The sequence below is a fragment of the Aedes albopictus genome, chromosome 2, assembly GCF_035046485.1.
Source record: "Aedes albopictus strain Foshan chromosome 2, AalbF5, whole genome shotgun sequence".
Taxonomy (NCBI): domain Eukaryota; kingdom Metazoa; phylum Arthropoda; class Insecta; order Diptera; family Culicidae; genus Aedes; species Aedes albopictus.
Genome location: NC_085137.1, coordinates 287,147,024 through 287,168,287, shown reverse-complemented (window position 1 = coordinate 287,168,287; position 21,264 = coordinate 287,147,024). Strand labels below are relative to the sequence as shown.

The 21,264-nt window shown below is 36.1% G+C and overlaps 1 protein-coding gene across 1 annotated transcript in view; it reads left to right on the top strand.

Annotated features, from left to right (window-relative positions):
• Positions 1 to 10,885: 10,885 nt before the first annotated feature.
• Positions 10,886 to 21,264, top strand: part of LOC109408197 (fatty acyl-CoA reductase wat) — a 61,594-nt gene continuing 51,215 nt past the window's right edge. The window contains exon 1 of the mRNA XM_062852019.1: positions 10,886 to 11,609. The gene's annotated coding sequence lies outside the window, so the exon portion shown is untranslated. The remainder of the gene's footprint in view (positions 11,610 to 21,264) is intronic.

Here is a 21,264-nt window from a genome sequence, read left to right as displayed (position 1 = left end):
TTTTTTACAATTCAGGCATGATACATTATGTAGATATCGTAACCCAAACTTCAAAGTGTATTGGAGGCCATTTGTATTTCGCGGAATGTCCAACTAACACAACATCTCAAATTTCTGGAACAGAGTGAACACAAATTATGGTAGATCCAGTAGATCTTAAGAAAATGAATTCCAGAGTAGTTTGGATGACCTAGATCCCCCAATTCATGTACCATGAATATTCTACGGATGCTTTGAGGCTTTTTGAATACCGTAGACTATGTTCTGTGATCATTCATCGAGTAAAAAAAATTGGATTAGAATTTTTTTTTTTTTTGAATGAGTGTACAGTCAGGTTTTTTTTACGCGGGGGATACATACCGCGTAAAAAAACGCGTAAAAAAACCGCGTAAAAATAAACCGCGTTAATTAAAAAATCCGCGTAAAAATAAACCGCGTTAATTAAAAAATCCGCGTAAATGAAAACCGCGTTAACTCAAAAATCCGCGTAAATGAAAACCATGTTTTATAACTCTTTTAACTCAATAATTTCCTTCTTGATTTTATATTAAAAAATGAACTCAACGAATTATTTTAAGACAACATTTTAAGATTTTTGCCTGTCACTCAAAATTTCTACAAGTTACTCAAACTGCCAAGTTATCGTTTAAAGCTTTTACCATCATTGATGACGTCAAACCCGACATCAACCTATTATCACCTATTTTTATTTTGGCCACCAAACCCAACATGGACCCAATACTTGGTCGATGTTGGTGCAACAGTGGCTCAACATTCGATAAAAATTGACCCAACTTTGACCCGACATTCGATATTTTTTCAGTCTGGCGGAATTTTGCAGGGTTTTCTCGTGTTTCGTGCCCAGCTACTCATTCGAGTGACAATGTATTCAATTGACAAGGATTCGCTTCTCATTTGATAGGTGCTCTGATTGAATGAAATCGTTTTGAACATGAATAGAAGGAAAAATGTTTAAAAAGATTTGTTGGTTAATGTTCAAATGAATGAGATGAAGTTTTGCAACACTGGTTTAAACCGGTTCCGCAACTCGCGCGGTTGCCCACCACCGTCAGCACCACGCTAATGCTGAACACGAAAAGCGAGATTATTTCAACGTGACCTAGGATATCCCGACTGATCTGAAACTGTCTATTGAACTTTCAAAAGACTTACTGGGCTTAATAGATTACAAATCGTTGCTTTGTATAATGCAAGAAGTTACCGTTACAGACGTAGACTTTAGGATCTAAACTCAAGAACAGTTTGGATGTCCTTGGATATCCAGAAAATTACTCTGCATCATATTCTACCTTTTTAATGCTGTTAAGCAGCAAAACTACAGAAATATAAGTAAAAAGAAAATCGGGTTAAGTACTGTTCCTTTGAATTCCACCAAGAATTTGCATCCTTTGACAGATACACTCCCGTTCAAAAGTTTGGGGTCACCCCCTCAAAAACATGTCATTTTTTTAGGCCCATATCTCCGCCAATTTGCGTCCGATTTCAAAACCCTAGGTTTCATTCAAAAGATAATATGTCAAAGAAACTTTAAACATGATTTAAAAGAAACTTTTTCAAAAAATTTAGTATGTAAACTTAACCCAAAGTTGCCAAATTTTCTAAAAAATGAATATAAACTTACGGCAGTGTCGCTGGAAATTGGGTCGACCAAATTTTAAGATGAGAGCGGTAATATGACCCATTTTCTATTAGCTTTCAACTGCTTTTTACAGAACTTAGCTAAAAAATCTAGAAAAAAAGTTATTAAGTAAATTAATCCTTGATGTCATCGACCAAAAGTTTGGGGTCACCCCTCAAAATGCTGTATCGGCCAAAAGTTTGGGGTCACTATCGTAAAACATGGAAAAGTGATTTGTTGATAACTTTGTCATCTTTCATTCAATTTTAATTCTTCTTGGCTTATTTGAAACAAAATGAATGATACTTACTGCATAGACATTGAACCACACATATTTGTTGAAATTTACATACCAAAACTTAACGTGAAGTTGCCTCATTTTTTGAAGCGTGGTAAAATGTGCTAACTTTACATAACATTTTTATATATAAAAATCGTTAAATACGTTAAGTTGAAGACATCAAACGTAAATTTAGTTAATTATCTTTGAAATGAGCCAAAAATAATTAAAATTGAACTATAGATGACGAAGATATCACCAAATCACTTTTCCATGTTTTACGAAAGTGACCCCAAACTTTTGGCCGATACATCATATTGAGGGGTGACCCCAAACTTTTGGTCGATGACATCAAGGATTAATTTACTTAATAACTTTTTTTCTAGATTTTTTAGCTAAGTTCTGTAAAAAGCAGTTGATAGCTAAAAGAAAATGGGTCATATTACCGCTCTCATCTTAAAATTTGGTTGACCCAACTTCCAGCGACGGTTCCGTAAGTTTATATTCATTTTTTAGAAAATTTGGCAACTTTGGGTTAAGTTTACATACAAAATTTTTTGAAAAAGTTTTTTTTAAATCATGTTCAAAGTTTCTTTGACTTATTATCTTTTGAATGAAACCTAGGGTTTTGAAATCGGACGCAAATTGGCGGAGATATGGGCCTAAAAAAATCACATGTTTTTGAGGGGGTGACCCCAAACTTTTGAACGGGAGTGTACGTATTTAGACCTCAACTGTAAGGTCGTCTTCAGTGTCTTGTACCCCGAGCAGAAGAAAATATCATTAGCATAATAACATATGTTATTTTGGCATAATAACTGTATAATAGAATCCGTATTTTTTATGTTATTAGCATATCTTATTATGTTATGAACTTGTCTGTCATAAGCGGCAAAATAACAAAAATCATAACAAAAAAATGTTCCTGGAAAACCAATTTAATAACATTTGTTTTGTTGGATTCAATAACAACTAAATAACAATGAATCTTGCAGTGTATTTGAAAACTTGTTATTGTTGTGTTATAGTTCATTTCATAAATGTACAAATTTCAAAAGTAGAATAATAACAGAACTTGATCTACAACAAAGTATATTATTGAAATGTTATTTAGTGGATGAATCTTAATGACTTGATCATAACAAAATAAGATTGCTCAACAAAACATGATATTGAAAAGTAATACTTTGATAAGTCAATAATAATAAATTATAATGCAAAAACATTTTTTTTTTATCTAGTTCGTTTATTTGGGGCTCAATCGCGTATAACGCTTTACGGAGCCGAGGATCTTTCTTTGTACTTAATAGTATACATTATACAGAGTAATAACTTTTTAATGATATCTGTTAGTAATGGGTGGAAGCCAGGGTACTCGTGGCAGCTCGAGGTTAGAAGGTCACATATTAAGGGATGGACAGGGTAAGGATTGGGCCAAAGGTTTCACTGCTGCTCATCCGGGGGTGAATCGCATCTTGCTAGCGTATTCGGTGCCTTGTGGTGTTGGTACCAACTTGTTGTGGGACTTGGTCTTCCGGATGGCCAGGAGCAGCTTGGTAACACAAAGAGGACAAAACAGAGAAAAAAAAACTGGAGAAGAAAACACAAGCAAATTAAACTTTTATACCAGCAGAGCGAAGAAAGTCGAAAATACATCCCATGTATGTGACATCGCGGGTCCCCAACACATCTCTCACAAGAACAAAGGGTTGTCTACCTCGGGCCTCAAGGGTATCCAAAAGTAGCGCTCTGGAGGCGTCATTATCCGGGCATTGCCAAACTACGTGGTCGATGTCATCATAACCGGAACCGCACTTAGTACAAACATTGCTCAACGCGAGGTTAATCCTGTGTAAATGCGCGTCTAGCGAGTAATGGTTGGACATAAGTCTTGACATCACGCGAATGAAATTGCGACTTACATCCAGACCATACCACCACACTCGCAAAGAAACATTAGGAATAATGGAATGTAACCACCGTCCCAGCTGGCCATCTCGCCAATCATTTTGCCAACTTTGAAGAGAACTCTGGCGAACAAAATGGAAAAATTCATCATGTGAAATTCTTCTATCATAGATCTCACCTTCCTGTGCGCCCACCTTTGCGAGAGAGTCCGCCTTCTCATTGCCATAAATTGAGCAATGTGAGGGGACCCATACAAAGGTAATCTTGTATGATCTTTCGACCAGTGCACCCATCTGCTCCCTTATTTTTGTAAGAAAGTAAGATGGATGTATAATGCAAAAACATGTTATGAGATTCTGTTGTTATGAATTTGATATTCTCCTCTGCTCGAGATTTGACTCGAAATATGTTGAAAAACTCTATAACTCCCAAACTACCAAGGGTCCAAAAAAAGTCGGAAGTCCAACTTTGACAAGGCATTTCTCGGCCGTTTTTCATCCGATTTCAAAACTTTTTTTTGCGATGGAACCGGACAGGTTTCAAGATCATCGTCCATTTAAAAAAATATAAAATAGATGCGTCTACCCAAAGTTATTAAGCAAAAGGCACTTCCTAGTTTTTTTAGAGAGCGCATTTTTTGCGCACATTAATCAATAAAACAAAATTTAAAGCGATGACATATGGTTTTTTCGACTCTAAATCATGCGTACAGCTGGAGTGAACATGTTTATGCAAAATTAGTGATTTTTCAGTACACTGATAATTTTCCTTACTCAAAAAACTGCTAAAATACCCTATTTTTCACATAAAATAAGCAATAAATCAAAATTCAAAGCGATGACATATAGTTTTTTTGGTCTTAAATTGTTCGTAGGATTGTACTCAAAATTTTTGATGAACAATGAAAATATTCTAATTACACTCTTATTTTGTTTTACCCGGAAAACTACGAAAATTCCATACTTTTTACTCAAAGTTGTCAACAAAACTAAATTTAAAACGATAACATGTAGTTTTTTAGCTTTGAAATGTTCGTAGCAGTTTGAGGGACATACTTGAAGAATAATAGTGATGTTTTCATTACACTCAAATTTTGATTCACTCAAAAATCAACGAAAGTACCACATTTTTCACGCAAAGTGGTTAACAAAAATGATGGCTTACAATGCAAAGTAGTATTTTACCTTTAAATTATTCGTGAAAGCGTACTAGACGTTCTTGATGAGTAATAGTGACGTTTTTATGACACACTTAATTTATTTTACTCGAAAAGCTACAAACATACCATAATTTCCATACAAAACAGTCAATAAAACAAAATTTAATGCCATAACGTGTAGTTGTATGGCCTTAAATTTTCCGTTACAATGTACTGGACCTGTTTTTGATAAAATGTAGTTGTTTACATTACACTAATATTTTTTTTCATAAAAAAATGTACGAGAATACCACAAAAAAGCGAATAAGCCAAAATTTAAAGTAATGATATGTAGTTATTCATCTTTAAATTTATCGTAGTAGTTTGAACAACCTTAGTGATTTTTTTATTACACTCATATTTTATTTCACTCGGAATACTAGGAAAATACCACATTTTTCACACAAGGTAGTCAACAAATAAAAATATAAGGCAATGCATTCTAGTTTTTTGGCTTGAATTTTTTCGTGAAATGATGAATGTTGAACAATAATACCGCCTTCATGACACTCATAATTAATTTTACCAAACAAGTTTTTAAAATATCATAATTTTCTCACAAAATAGTCAATAAAACAAAATTTAAAGCAATGACATGTAGTTGTTAGTCTTAAAATATTCTCTGTCTTTGTCTATCCCCTGTAGTACATTCCAACGGTACTACAGGGGATAGACAAAATGACTGGGACAGGTAAAATTTTCACTTTTCCAAAAATTTTCAAATAACTGTAACTTTTCGAAAAGTGCATCAAATCTTCTCAAATTTTTACTGTAAGTTGAACAACTAGTTGTGTATCAGTGGCTTAAATTTGGAAAAGATCGAGCCATTCTCCACGAAGTTTTAAAGATTCTTGGAAAAGGTAAAATTATTCGATAGCCAACGTTGAGCTGTTATATCTCCGGATTCAATGAACCGACAGCAACGAAATTTTCACCATTCATGACTTATATTATTATTTGAGTCCATTTGCGTCTCCTGAACATGCAGTAGCAATCACCAAAAATAAACGGAAATCCCGTAAAAATGAAAAAAAGTTACGAACTTAACTGGTTTCCAAAGTTAAGATTAGGTTATGTGTCTTTATTAGGGACATTTTCTTTCATTCCTGTTTCTTGGGATTCCTTTTCAAATTCCTCTTGGAGATTCTTTCGTATTCCTATCGATGTTTTTACCCTAAATTCAAACAGTTCTTTCCGGAAAACTTCCTGGAGAATATTGCAGGATTTCTGAAATCCAAATATTGTCTCCTGAAGGTTTTTATGAGAATCCTATAGATTTTCTTCCAGAGGTTTTCCCATATTTGCTCTCAGAGTCTCTCGTTGGATTTTTCCTCCTGCGTTTTGCCCAAACAAATTTTCGTGGAATTTATTCTCTGTTCTTCGTGACTATACATCAGATGTTGTCGTAGAATTTCTCTTAGAGTTTCCCTCGGAATTTCTCTTGAAGGTTTTCCGCGATTTCTTCCGGTATTCCTCTTGGTACCTCTACATGAGATTTTTCCGGGATTCCAAGGTTTTTACAGAAACTATTGCTGGGATTTCAACTGAGGCTCCTCCCGGATTTTAAAGGAGTTTTTCACGAATTTTCTGAAGGAATTGCTTCTGGGATTTCTCCCGAAGTTTTAAGAAATTTCAATGATTTTTTCTGGAGTTTCTCCTCGGATTTCTACAGAAGTTACATCCGGGATATTTTATAAAGGTTCTTGCGAGAGTTTTTTTTTTTTAAGTTTCACCTGAGATTACTCTCGGAGTTTGTGCTCTAGAAGCTGAAATACAGAGCTCCAACATTGAGCATTTTGTATGAAAATCGGTCAATGCGTCCAGTACTGTACTTTTCTAGAAGTATTTCTCGGAAAATCTCCTGCCTGAGATAACCTACAAAATTCATTGTTGTAAATAACCGGAGACATGTCGGAATGAATCCACGTGATTTTGCGAGAAACTATGCAATGAGGAACGCGAGAGAAACTTCGGAAGAAATCCTGAGAAGAACTGGGCGATCTCGGAAAAAGCTATGGTAGGAAATATTTAGAAAATTCATGAAAGAACTCTGAAAATCTCCAAGAGAAATCCCGGGAGAAACTCCGGATGAAAACCAGCGAAGAAATTCAGGAGAAATATTGGAAAACTCTTTGGCAGAAATTCCAGAAGTAAATATTGGATCGGAAATCTCTAAAAATATCGAAAAAACCACTGAAGGAACAATTAATGGGAGCAAATACAAGAAAAACACTTTTCATGGGAACTAGGATGGAAACTTGAGAGAACTGGAGAAAGCCAGAAAAAAAACTTCAAAAATGCTCCAGGAAAAAAATAAGAGATTCCTGAAAAAATATGATAATTTTCTAAATGAGTCCTTGGAGAAATTTATCAAGCACTCGCTAGAGGAATTTCTGATGAAAACCCAAAGGAATAATACCCAGAAACATTTCAAAAGTTTTCCAAAAGAATTCCTCTAGAAATAGAACCCTTAAATAAATTCCGCATGAATCGTTGATGTTTTTGAAAAAATCCCTGAAGGAATCTTTGGAATATTTTTGAAAGATTTTCAGAAAGAACCTACGACAAAATATTTTGAAAGAATCTTTGAAAGATATCACAAAATATAAATGCACCTTTTGGAAAATTTCTGAAAAACAAATGTACATAGAAGAGTTTCTGATGCAATACCGTAAAACGGGGTAGCTTTGATAGTTTTTCAGCAAATTTCCCTAATATGTTATTCCATGTATTTTTACTGATTTAATAATTTTAAAACAAGTACTGGTGTCTCAGTTATGATTGCAATGTAAGGATTAGACAGTTTAATTGTTTTGAGTGATCATTATTATTTTTTCATATGAGCGAGAATCACATTTTCATTTTGGGGAAACTTTGATAGTGCACTGACAAACATATTAAATCCCAAAAAATATTACAGATTGCAACGTAAAGAGTATCAGCATGATGGGAAAAGCCGTATGAAACATGGTTTATTTATTGTATCAAAACATGAACAATTTTATAAAATTATAAATAACAAATTGAGTCAGTACTCCACCTGAGTGAAAATCTCAGTGCTTTTAGCTATCAAAAATAATTATCTGTATAAAAATATATTTTTACGGCATATGTGACTATATGCTGCGCATAGTAAGTTCTCTTTATTTGAGTTGTTTTTGATTTTTTAAAAACAAATTTAGAAAACAACGAGTGTAATTGAAAGATCACTATTGTTTATCAAACAAGTATAGTACTTTTTTACAAATAATTTCATGGCAAAAAAAAACTATAATGCATTGACTCCAATTTTAATTTGATGACTACTTTGTGTGAAAAATGTGCTATTTTCCTAGTATATTAAATATGAGTGATATAAAATATGAGTGTAATAAAAACATCACTAAGATTGTTCAAATGAATCCACTAAACTACTACGATATATTCAAAGTTGAAAAACTACATATCATTGCTTTAAATTTTGGCTTATTCGCTTTTTTGTGGTATTTTCGTTATTTTTTTTATAAAACAAAATATTAGTGTAATGTAAACATATACATTTTATCAAAAACAGGTTCAGTACATTGTAACGGAAAATTTAAGGCCATACAACTACATGTTATGGCTTTAAACTTTGTTTTATTGACTGTTTTGTATACAAAATATAACATTTTTGTAGCTTTTCGAGTAAAATAAATTAAGTGTGTCATAAAAACGTCACTATTACTCATCAAGAACGTCTAGTACGCTTTCACGGATAAGTTAAAGGTAAAATACTACTTTGCATTGTAAGCCATCATTTTTGTTAACCACTTTGCGTGAAAAATGTGGTACTTTCGTTGATTTTTGAGTGAATCAAAATTTGAGTGTAATGAAAACATCACTATTATTCTTCAAGTATGTCCCTCAAACTGCTACGAACATTTCAAAGCTAAAAAACTACATGTTATCGTTTTAAATTTAGTTTTGTTGACAACTTTGAGTAAAAAGTATGGAATTTTCGTAGTTTTCCGGGTAAAACAAAATAAGAGTGTAATTAGAATATTTTCATTGTTCATCAAAAATTTCGAGTACAATCCTACGAAACGAACAATTTAAGACCAAAAAAACTATATGTCATCGCTTTGAATTTTGATTTATTGCTTATTTTATGTGAAAAATAGGGTATTTTAGCAGTTTTTTGAGTAAGGAAAATTATCAGTGTACTAAAAAATCACTAATTTTGCATAAACATGTTCACTCCAGCTGTACGCATGATTTAGAGTCGAAAAAACCATATGTCATCGCTTTAAATTTTGTTTTATTGATTAATGTGCGCAAAAAATGCGCTCTCTAAAAAAACTAGGAAGTGCCTTTTGCTTAATAACTTTGGGTAGACGCATCTATTTTATATTTTTTTAAATGGACGATGATCTTGAAACCTGTCCGGTTCCATCGCAAAAAAAAAGTTTTGAAATCGGATGAAAAACGGCCGAGAAATGCCTTGTCAAAGTTGGACTTCCGACTTTTTTTGGACCCTTGGTAGTTCGCGGGAGTTTTTACCCCCTCGGTAGTTTAAGTGATAATAATGCTTGGAAAAATTCCGGCTTAAAATAAAAAAAAACACGTAAATGAAAACCGCGTTAATTCAAAAATCTGAGTAAAAATAAACCGTTAATTCAAAAATCCGCGTAAAAAACCTCGTAAATGAAAACCGCGTAAAAAAACTGACTGTAATCAGTTTCGTACCTTTTCATTCCGCCCTATGTTGCTTCCTTTGACAGATACGCATATTTCGACTACCACTTGTAATCTGACACTGAGGAAGATAACAAGCGGTAGTCGAATTCGCGTATCAGTCAAAGGATAAGCAACATAGGGCGGAATTAAAAGGTACGAAACTGATTACACTCATTCAAAAAAGGTATTCTGAAGAGGGTTCGAAAAGTCGGTACAAGATGGTTTAGAATGTTTGATTTGTGACACAAACTTCAGAGTACTTTGGAGGCCTTAGAATAGCTCTGGGATGAGAACTTCAACAGACTATGATGAGTAGGCCAGTTCAGATTCCAAACATGTTGGAAATTCAAAGCTCCCATATGTTCATTACAATCCTTGGTGCCAAACTAGAGTCCTGTCAAATTTTCAGCCATTTCTGTGATGATTTAATGGTGGCTCAAGAGCAAAATAGGTTTGTATGGGAATTATTATGGAAAATTTTCCATAGTAATGCCCATACAAATTTATTTTGCTCTTGGGCCACCATTTAATCACCACCGAAATGGCTGAAAATTTGACAGGACTCTAGTTTTGCACCAAGGATTGTAATGAACATATGGGAGCTTTGAGTTTTTAACATTTTTGAAGTCTGAACTGCCCTAATGATGAGTAGTGTTACATGGCATGTCAACGTCCAGTTAAAACTATTGATAAAACGAAAAAAAAATTGAGCAAAAACATGTAGAATTTACAAAACAAAAAAATACAAAGAATATTCTGCAAACAAAAGAATATATTTTCCATTCAATTAATTTAATGGCGAAAATAAGAATCTACCTTGTCTTACGTCAAGTTCTTAGCCCGCATTAACAATCCAGTTCTAGCCGTGAGCTTGTGCCCATTCCAATGGAAGTCTCTGTTGTGATCGTCGAGTATGTTTGAGTGCCAAATGGTGGTAACTCGTTTCATTCAAAATAACGTCCTGAGAGACCAAGAGACGGTAGATACTGTAGCGTGCCCTCCGAAAAAAAATGTAGTTTCTCATTGCATGCCATTCAAGTACTTGATTCTACCAAACCAGCTGATTTCTCAGACGCGAGAGGCTTATGCACGTTCGACGACGTAATGCACAGCTCCGTAGGAAAAGCGCTAATCTGTAAGTCAGCTCGCAGATTTAGTCTTCCATGTGGTTTAGTTTCATCGTAAACATCATCGTGTAAAGACGTTGTACCTGGCGACCAACAAGCGTACATCTGACGGAGATCGCTACCCCTTCCATTCACACGGTTTTACTCGCGTTCGTTATTGATCTTTCAACCCAGCAGCGCGAAGAACTCTTTTGCGGTTGGTGGTTCTGCTCCAGACGGTTTCGAGCGGTCCAAGACACAGGTGGTTTAGCACGCGCACACGCTTCTCAGTAAAGCACCTTGAAGGTTTTCTTCATCGGTTTGAAGGCAGCAGCCGAAAGGAAGGGAAAAAACTGCGCGTTCGTCGTCTGTACAACTAGTTTGGCAATTGAAATTGCTCATTGCAGTTACTACAGTAAGTGGCTTCTTAAGATGGTGTGTTGTTTTGTGCTAAGAGTAGTGCTTTTAATCAAATAGATGTGAACCGAGTGAAACGTCGTTAGTGGTGCACTCTCTGTAGGTGTGCACAAAGTTCAGCCCACCGCCAGTAGTGTCTGGCTAGGAAACTTATCGTAATAAGTGAAAATTATCTAATATCACAGCTAGTGGTCGTCAGAAAAAGTGACTTTCCCGCGAAGTGACTAAAAACTCGACGTGTTAGAGCAGCGTGCATCATACTCAACCCACCTTAGCCTGTCGTGAATTGAAACTAATTAGCGGATTCGTTTTATTTTTGTGGTTTCAGGGAGGATCAGCTAGGTGAACAGCCGAAACAAAAAAGTGAGTATACTGAATTATTAGCTTAAGTTTGATTAAATTGATTATCATTTACTGACTGAAAACTGCTACAATAAAATAGTGTGATTCTGATATTTTGATTGCGAATAAAGAACACACATTGGTTGTTGAGAATATATTAGCGAGAAAGCGATGTATCTGAACCAGTGCTGAAAATGTCATTTTGATTTTGGATTCAATTGCCTACAGCTCATTTCAGAAGCTTAACCTAAAAACATGATATTTGATGAACTTATGCAGTTAGACCAGTTTTACAAGAAAGTTAACGAAATATTATTCCAACTCAAATATTCAAAGTAAATGACATTGACAAAAAATGCCAATTTGTATTCACTACATCGACACGAGTAACTTTGCTGAACATTTCAACTACCCATAACTGATTTTTATTGAATTATTTTCCGTTTTGGAACGTTCATAAATTACGTCCAACATTTGGGGGTGGGGGGGGGGGGGGGTGTTTCTGGTCTAGGAAAGTGTGACAGAACGTGTATTAGGTATAGGAAAACAGCGTGACAGAGGGGGGAGGGGGGTTTGTCTAGAAATCCCGAAAAACGATGGACGTAATAAATGAATTTTACCATTCAATTTTTCTTAAAATTTTGATTTAAATCTGATAGGGTAAACGCTTCCTTGGTAGTGCTAGTAAAAATAGAGCTGGTAGGTGCAATTTGGCACTATTTCGACTAAAAACGACATTTTTATTTGATGCATCATGTTTAATAATTGAAATTATTCCAGTGTTTTGTTCAAGATTTGCTCAAAAACTTCACTTAAATAATTATTTCCCTTTTTTGCTTCTTGGTACCTATAGTGCTGATAGCAAGTTTCCCAAATGAAGGATAACGTGCCTCTAGAGCCGACCTAATGATCCTGATAGTGGTGGTAATAGTTCTGTAGTGGTGAGTCCCATAAGAGTGCAATGGGATGCACCACCATAGGAAACAGTGTTAAATTTCACCACCATAATAGGAACTGTGTATGTATCTATAGTTGTTGCAAGTGCTAGGGTGGATGTATCAATTATGGCACTACTAAGGGAAACTATTTGTACAAAAATAACGAGAAGACCAACGAATGTCATCAATATGTTAAAAGATAGCCATGTTCCCACACTTTACAGGAAAAATATAGAAACGGAGCCAAAACTACTTTTAGTATTTATTACAGCGTGTGCCAATGATAGGAACCCTGTACCAATTATGGTTACATTTTTTAACTTCGGTTCCTTTCCGCACTATTAACATGCATTCCTTATGGGATTAGCCATAGAGTAATGCGGGGCAAAAGTTCGCACCTAACGGACTTCACAAAATAACTATTAAACGTACAGAAAATATTATCGTTTTTCTTCGTCAAACGGGTCCTTTTCTCGTTGCCTTCAAAACGTAGTACTAGATTTTTTTCGCATTCCTTTTGAAGGTTTAGTAATACAATTTTCAATACAAGTACTCCAGTGCGAACTTTTGCCCCATAGTGGGGGCTAAAGTTCGCATTATGCGGGGCACCTTGTACAGGGTAGTTTATTGGCGTGATGTTCATTTATTTCATGTTAATTCATATTCGTCTTTCCACTCTAGCCATGAAATCTGTTTCTTTCTGTTCTTAGCATTGCGGCCCAACTGGAATACGACTTGATGTTCAGCTTTTATATAGAATGTGTTTTATGAAGACTTCCACAACTATTAACTAAGAGCTGTCCTTTCCAGCGTTACTGAAGTTGTCAAAATACATTGTGGGGTAATCATAGAGATACGTGTTGCACAAAATACATGGGAAAACAATTGAATACACAGCAAAACTGTTGAACGGGACCGTAATCGAATCTTATCTCCGTCAGTATGGTGATAAATTATAACTGTGAATTTACAAACCAAGCTATGAAATACCCCGGTAAAGTAGATGAACAAAAGACCTTCAGAAACATACGAAAAAATACGACGAGGATGACGAAGAGAATGTTTTAAAATGTTTTTAGCCATTCTTCATTTCTTGATTTAAATGGGTTAACATAATGTTTGCGGTACAATCAATCTTCTTACAAAACTAAGTTCAAACCCTCTGCCGCAACGATTTCATGGCGCATACTACACATATTATACATATATAGTAGTTTCTATACGAAATCATCATTATTTCAAAGATTCTGTAATTTTATTGATGTACTAGATTCAGAATCTAGTGCAAACTTTTGCCCCACAGCTACTGCGAACGTTTGCCCCATTGCCGAGGTTTTAACAATGCCCCTTTCTGCAAGACGCAATGGTAGTTTATTGTTTATTCGAGTGCACCTCGCGAACTACTATGGAATAACGATTCTTCGACATCAAGAGGTTATGAGATTCTTCTGCTTCCTGATACTACATATTCTTATTCCAGAAGGTCCAAAAATTCTATCAAAACACCTAGAAATACATTTTTTTTGCATAACTCTGCCAAACCATAACGAAATCGTTCCAATTTTTATTGACGAGTAACTGACCTGATTATGTGTCGAACCCATACAAATTTGTTTGGGTTCTTAACTCGTGCTCTGAAAAAGACCCACTGCGAACTTTTGCCCCGCATTACTCTAACTGGTACACTATGGCGAAAAAGAGTGCAAGGAAGCCGAAATTTAAAGGAAATGATTTTTTCCCAGATTCTTACATAAAATTCTCCACTGACTCGTCCATGTACTCTGTATATTTCTTTTGGGACGAGAAATTCACTTACTATTTTTCAAGGATTTCTGTAGAATTTTTTTCTAATATTATTCTAGGAATACCTCCAGGGATTTCTTCAGCATAATATCCAGGCATTATTGGGGATTTGTTTGTTACCGTACAAATTGGGCCGAAGGGTCTCAGATTTTCATGAAACTTTTTCCACAGCAGGGCTCATGGATATATGGACAAAAAAAATTGAGAAAAATTCAGGGTGGCCTATTTTCCCGGAAAACTCAGGTGGATTTGTTTTTCTCTTGACACTACTTACTTTGAAAAATTATAACTCAAGAACGAAGCATCGTAAAAACTTTTTTTGATTTTTGTTTTGAAAATAAAGGCAAATTTTCTAAGAATTCCAAAAAAATACGAACAGGAAAAAGTTTCCCACAAAATTTTCCACAGTTGAGAAAATTCGTAAAGAAAAGTCGGAAAAACTATGCCCGAGCTCGCGGGAAATTTAAAAAAAAATGTTTTAAACAGTAATTTCATAAGCTTTGAAAAATTTCACAAAAATGGCCACAACTCAGGAAAGAAAAAAAAGTGCATTCCAAAAATTTCAGCAAGCTTGTTACCTTCTCAGAAATATTATTTTTGAAAATTATCCGTGAGTTCGAGCATAGTTTTTCCGGCTTTTCTTAACGAATTTTCTCAACTGTGGAAAATTTTGTGGAAAACTTTTTTTAGTTCATTTTATTTTTGGATTTTTGAGAAAGTTTGCTATCTTTTCCCAAAAAAAAATTGTTTCTACGATCCCTCGTTTTTGAATAATGATTTTTCAAAGAATAGGCTTATATGGCACATTTGGACATTTTTCAACAAAATTGGCCATAACTCAAAAACGAAAAAAAGGGCATTACAAAAATTTCAGCGATCAAAGCTTATAAAATCACCGTCTCAAAAATTTCCGCGAGTTTGGGCATAGTTTTTCCAACTTTTCTTTACGAACTTTCTCAACTGGGGAATATTTTGTGGAAAACTCTTTCCTGTGCACATTTTTTTGGATTTCTGAGAAAATTTCCATTCATTTTATAAAAAAAAAAACGAAATTTGTTTCTACGATACTTCGTTCTTGAGTTGAGAGTGATTTTTTTAAAGTAAGTAGTGTCAGGGAAAAACAAAATAAAATCCACCTGAGTTTTCCGGGAAAATAGGCGACCCTGAATTTTTCTCAACTTTTTTTGTTCCTGAGCCCAGCCTGTGGAAAAAGTTTTATGAAAATCTGAGACCCTTCGGCCCAAACCCGTACGGTAATAAAAAAAGTTCTACAACATAAAAATCTAACTGGGGTTCCTTTTGAGATGTTTCCCAAGATTCAATCAAGAATTTCTATCGGAATTTATTTAGGATTTTTTCCTTGTGACTTTACTAAGAATTCTTCAACAAATTTCACAATCAAATATTTCCGTGATTCATCAGAAAATACTATTGGGATACTTTTAGAAATGTATCCAGGAGCTTCTACTTAAATTATTACAGGAATTCTTCCAAATATGCCAGGGGGACCTTCTGGAATTCCTCCAGAGCTTATCTCAGGAATCCGTTCAGAAATGTTTCGTAAAATTATTCCATTTCTCTCGAAATTACTTTAGGAAGTTCTCAAGAGATTATTTTAGAAGATTCTCCAGAGACCAGGGGTTTCAGAAGTTCCTCCAGCCATTACTTCAGGTGACGTATCATAATTTTCTCCCGAGATTTATTTATAATTTTGTTCAGGATTTCTTTTAGAAATTCCTTTGGTGATTCTTGAAGAATTCCTTTAGGAAATGTCTCAGGTATTCGTTCAGCAAATTCTTTTAAATTATTTCTTAGCATTTTTCTGTAAACCCTATAGAATTTCTTGAGAAATTCTTCCACAGATACCCCAGAAGTTCTTTCAAGTATTCCATCGGGAATTCCTACAGAAATATACAAGGATTTGAAAATTTCTTAAAAAAATTCCTGCATGAATACCTAAAAACAAATTCACAAATTTCTGCAGGGTTTCCTTTAGAAATTCCTTCAACATGAAAATCACATAGTGTACGGCTTGGTTTGACACCTTCCAAACTTGTAGGCTTGTAGTCTACGTCATGGACGTACTACATGCATGGACGAAACAAGAGAAAAATAATATGAAGGGTTCCAAACAAAGCAGATAAAAATATTAAAAAAATATCAACGATTAATACTGTATCGTTATATATGGCAGCCCAAGCAACACACATGTTATATAAAAGCTACGACAGCGCAAGTTTTGGTTGTATAGAAGTTTATTTTACGTTATTTCAACACAATGTTATAATTACGTAAAATAAACTTCTGTACAACCAAAACTTGCGCTGTCGTAATTCTATTATAACATGTGTGTTGCTTGGGAGGCAATCTGGACCACCCTTTACCATTCGACAGGTGGATATTAATTAGTAGTTCACAACCCATAGTTTGAGAAAGTTGATCTAGATCATACAAATCTGATCTACACACCAGCGATCAGCAGTGAAGGGTTGTCTTTCTGTGTCATATTATGTTGAGATTGATTCTCTAGTACCATTACCCTGCGCTGCTCTGGTAAGCAGAACCAAAGTGAACCAACCCAGAACCACAGCACCATGAAAGGGACCATTAACCCAAGCGGCGGCGATGCCAGCCATGGATCACACCACTGACTGAGTGCTGCAGGTTGCCGTCATAGTCATTACAAATACCAGTTTCAGATTTAGCACGAAAGCCCACTTTAGCAAACGTTCTTTGGAAAACCTGTAAATTAGTGTGTACACTTTGGACCCGGTGTGTCTTGCTCCGAGCGCACTTATTTCTCGCCGAAAGAACTCACGTGAATCCCCACCACCCCTGTGCTGTAATCGGTTGAGTTGAGAGATGATCACTGCGACTCGGCGTTGTTGTTGTCTGTTCCATATCCGCCCATATGTTTGATCGCACGTAACCGAGCACACAAACGTTTCAGATGCAAAAATCAACAGACAAACAGGTTCTGAGATTTAACTGCTCACGCGACAACAACGCTTCGGCTTTGATCTTGGTGTTGACTAATTTTCGAAGGTTGGTAGAGTTCGGATCGATTGGAACCTATCTTCACCATTGGTCTCTTTGGGTTGGTTTAGCCTTGAACAAGCATCGCATTCAATTTATTCATAAATCTAAGGTAGTTCCTGAAAGCATGTGGTTACGGGTTCATTTCACGCGCAGAAGAAGTTCATTGTCCAACATTGATGGGAGGTGACCAGTTTGTTGAATGCCAAAATTTGTGATTTAAATTGATCACCAGATAACAATGTGACGAAGATAGACGGATGAGTTCGTTAACACTATCTACGCTGGAGGTGACTCTTGACCAGGACCGTCTTCTGATCGGATATAAATGGAAAGCCTGATGAGGTTGTAAAATCTGCCCTTGAAGGTTTTATGCTGCGTCCCACAGAAACGTCATATTTTTACAACTATCATCAAGATCACTAGCATCATGCTTGCCTTGTAACAGTTTAGCTTACACAGGTTTACAACTATTTGATCACGAACGCTGTTTATTTTTTTTTATTGAAGTTTGGAAATTTACTGATTCCAACGATTCAATAGAAATTCTGCTTCTGTTTTTTTCTTGGTATATGCCTAACGTCCCTACTGGGACCAATTTGCTTCTCAGCTACTGGTAGTTATCTATGGACACTGAGAGCATTTTTTTCTGCCAACCCGAGCAGAAGGAAATAACAACAGCATAAGAAAAAGCGTTATTTTGGAACTGAATAATGGAAGTTTGTTATGTTTATATGGACTAACATATTATGTTATGAAGTTGTCTGTCATAAGCGGCAAAATAACAAACATCATAACAAAAAAATCCTAGAATACTATTTTATTAACATATTTTGTTAGGATGTAAGTATCCATTTAGTCAAATTTAAGATAAGCATATTAAAAAAACATCTTCAGACTTCAAGCCTTTTTGGATTTTTTTAAATTGCTAACCTTTATAGACTAATAATAGAGTGCGATATGTAGAGCTGTGTTCATAAAAAAGCAGTGAAAGCCGTTTTCCATGCAAAATGACCAACTTTGGCATGCTGTAACTTTGTTCTCCTATGATCGATTGAGCTGAAAATTTGACAGCGAACTATATGGTGAATATTGTAATAGCAAAATTTGAGAATTTTCAAAGCACGTTGAAAAAAGTTAAACACTATGTGAAATTGATCAAAATAATAGCAGTGTTTGTTTTGATATTTTTTACCCGGCAAACATTTTTAAAATTATTAAATTTAAACATTATCTTGTAATCCAGGCAGAAACTGTTTGAATAGCGTACGAAAATATTTCTTGCTTCTTCAGGATAAAGCTACATTTCAATTTATTTAGGGGTGGTGGGGGAAAGTGGACAACCTAAGCATTTCGGTCGTTTCCCGCGGAAATGCGGCAAAATCCATCTGCTTTTCCGAGTAACATGGAAGGTAATGATATACTGTAAAAATCTTGTAAGGGGTTGCATTTAAAAAATATTGTTTTCTTTGATTATTTTATTCACGAACTTCGTTTGATAAATGGCGATCTGACTTCCTCTGATGAGGAAGTTCTGGAATGCTTATTCAGCACACACTTTCCTGGATGTGTGGATATTACATCTTCGGATGAACCTGTAGTCTTTTCTTGTAGTTATGATTCTTTAACTTCGGCTCGGAGTATTGTAACTATAGAATCGATTGAGTGGGCTCTTAATAGCTTTGCTCTTTTCAAATCTCCTGGGGCAGATGGGATTTATCCTATTTTGCATAGAAAGGGATTTGATTATTTCAAACATGTTTTGAAAAAACTACTTGTTTGCAGTTTTGCTACAGGGTATATTCCCAAATCCTGGAGGGATATTACTGAAAAGTTTATTCCGAAAGCGGGTCGTGCGTCGTATGAAGAAGCAAAGAGTTTCAGACCTATCAGTTTGACCTCTTTTCTTCTGAAATGCTTGGAACGCATTGTGGATCATCACATCCGTGATGTTCATCTGGCCAACGTGCCTCTTCATGTGAACCAACATGCCTACCAATCTGGTAAGTCCACTGTGACTCTTTTACACAAGGTTGTTTACGATATCGAGAAAGCATTCGCTCAAAAGCAATCTTGTTTGGGTGTTTTCTTAGATATCGAGGGTGCCTTTGACAACGTGCCTTTCGATGCCATATTGGAAGCCGCACGGAGTCATGGTATATCTCCAATGATTTCCAATTGGATTCAACAAATGCTCAAAAACCGATCTCTCTTCTCGACATTGCGTCTAGCAGGGATTAGGAAATTGAGTGTTTGTGGATGCCCCCAAGGGGGAGTCTTATCACCGCTTTTGTGGAATCTCGTAGCAGATACGCTATTGAGGCAACTCAATAATAGCGGTTTTCCTACTTATGGTTTTGCCGACGACTACCTAACATTGTTAGTTGGTATGTGCATCAGCACCCTTTTCGACCTGATGCAAAACGCCCTTCAGGTAGTTGAAGGTTGGTGTCGCCAATATGGCCTTTCGGTTAATCCGAGTAAAACATCTATTGTTCTTTTCACGGAAAGGCGAAACCGTAATGGCGTTCGACCTTTGCGTCTCTTTGATTCTGAAATCGATGTGACTGAACAGGTAAAGTACGTTGGAGTCATTCTTGATGCCAAGCTTTCCTGGACACCTCACATTGAGTTCAGAATCAAGAAAGCTTGTATGGCCTTCGGGCAATGCCGGCGTACTTTTGGTACAACTTGGGGTCTAAAACCCAAGTATATCAAATGGATTTACACAACTGTGGTTCGGCCAATATTGGCTTATGGATGTCTTGTGTGGTGGCAAAAGGGTGAAGTGAGAACGGTCCAATCAAAATTAGGCCATCTCCAAAGGATGTGCTTAATGGCGATGTCTGGAGCGTTCTCTTCAACTCCTACGGCAGCGCTAGAAGTTCTCTTTGACGTTGCCCCATTACACATTCATCTCAAACAAGAAGCCCTTTCTTGCACATACCGGTTACGGGTACTCGGTCTACTAGAGGAAACTCCTGTGAACCGCACATCAACACACACACCTCGTTGTTTCCACTTTTAGTGAATTGGGACAAAATTGTCCTTGCTCCAAGTGATCTTACAATTGCTTGTAATTTTCCATATAGGACATTTTCCACGAAATTCCCTTCCCGGGAAGAGTGGACATCTGGTTATCTGGAAAAAAGTATTTCAGACGGCATCGTATGTTACACTGATGGCTCCCTTCTCGAAGGTCGAGCAGGTGCTGGTGTTTATCCTCGTGAGCTAAGGCTGTATCAGTCTTACTCACTTGGTAGACACTGCACCGTTTTTCTGGCCGAAATCTTTGCTCTTATGTGCGGAGTGCAATCAGCACTTCAGCAGCACGTAATGGGCAAAGTAATATACTTCTGTTCAGATAGCCAGGCTGCTATTAAAGCACTTGCTTCGGCCAACTCCAGGTCGAAGATAGTTATCGCTTGTCGAACTCAAATCGAGGAGCTGAATTCAGCAAACGCTGTTCACCTTCAATGGGTACCTGGTCATTCTTCCATCGCTGGAAATGAATTGGCTGATGAGTTAGCTCGCTCTGGAGCATCACATGACTTCATTGGCCCTGAGCCAGCTATTCCGATATCGAAGTGTTGGATTAAGCTTCAGATTCACACCTGGGCTGTCACTCAACACAGACAATATTGGAATAGTTTGGAGTCATGTCGTCAAACCAAATTGTATAGTGCTGAGCCATCTCTACGGGTGGCGAAGTATCTAACTAATCTGTCTAAGCAGAATTGCAGCATGCTGGTCAAAGCATTGACTGGCCACTGCCGACTCAGCTATCACATGGCGAATATTCAGCAAGCTGATTCATTTGCCTGTGATAGCTGTGAATCCGATTATGGAACTTCGTATCATTTGATATGTAACTGTCCAGTTTTCGCGCAACTGCGTTT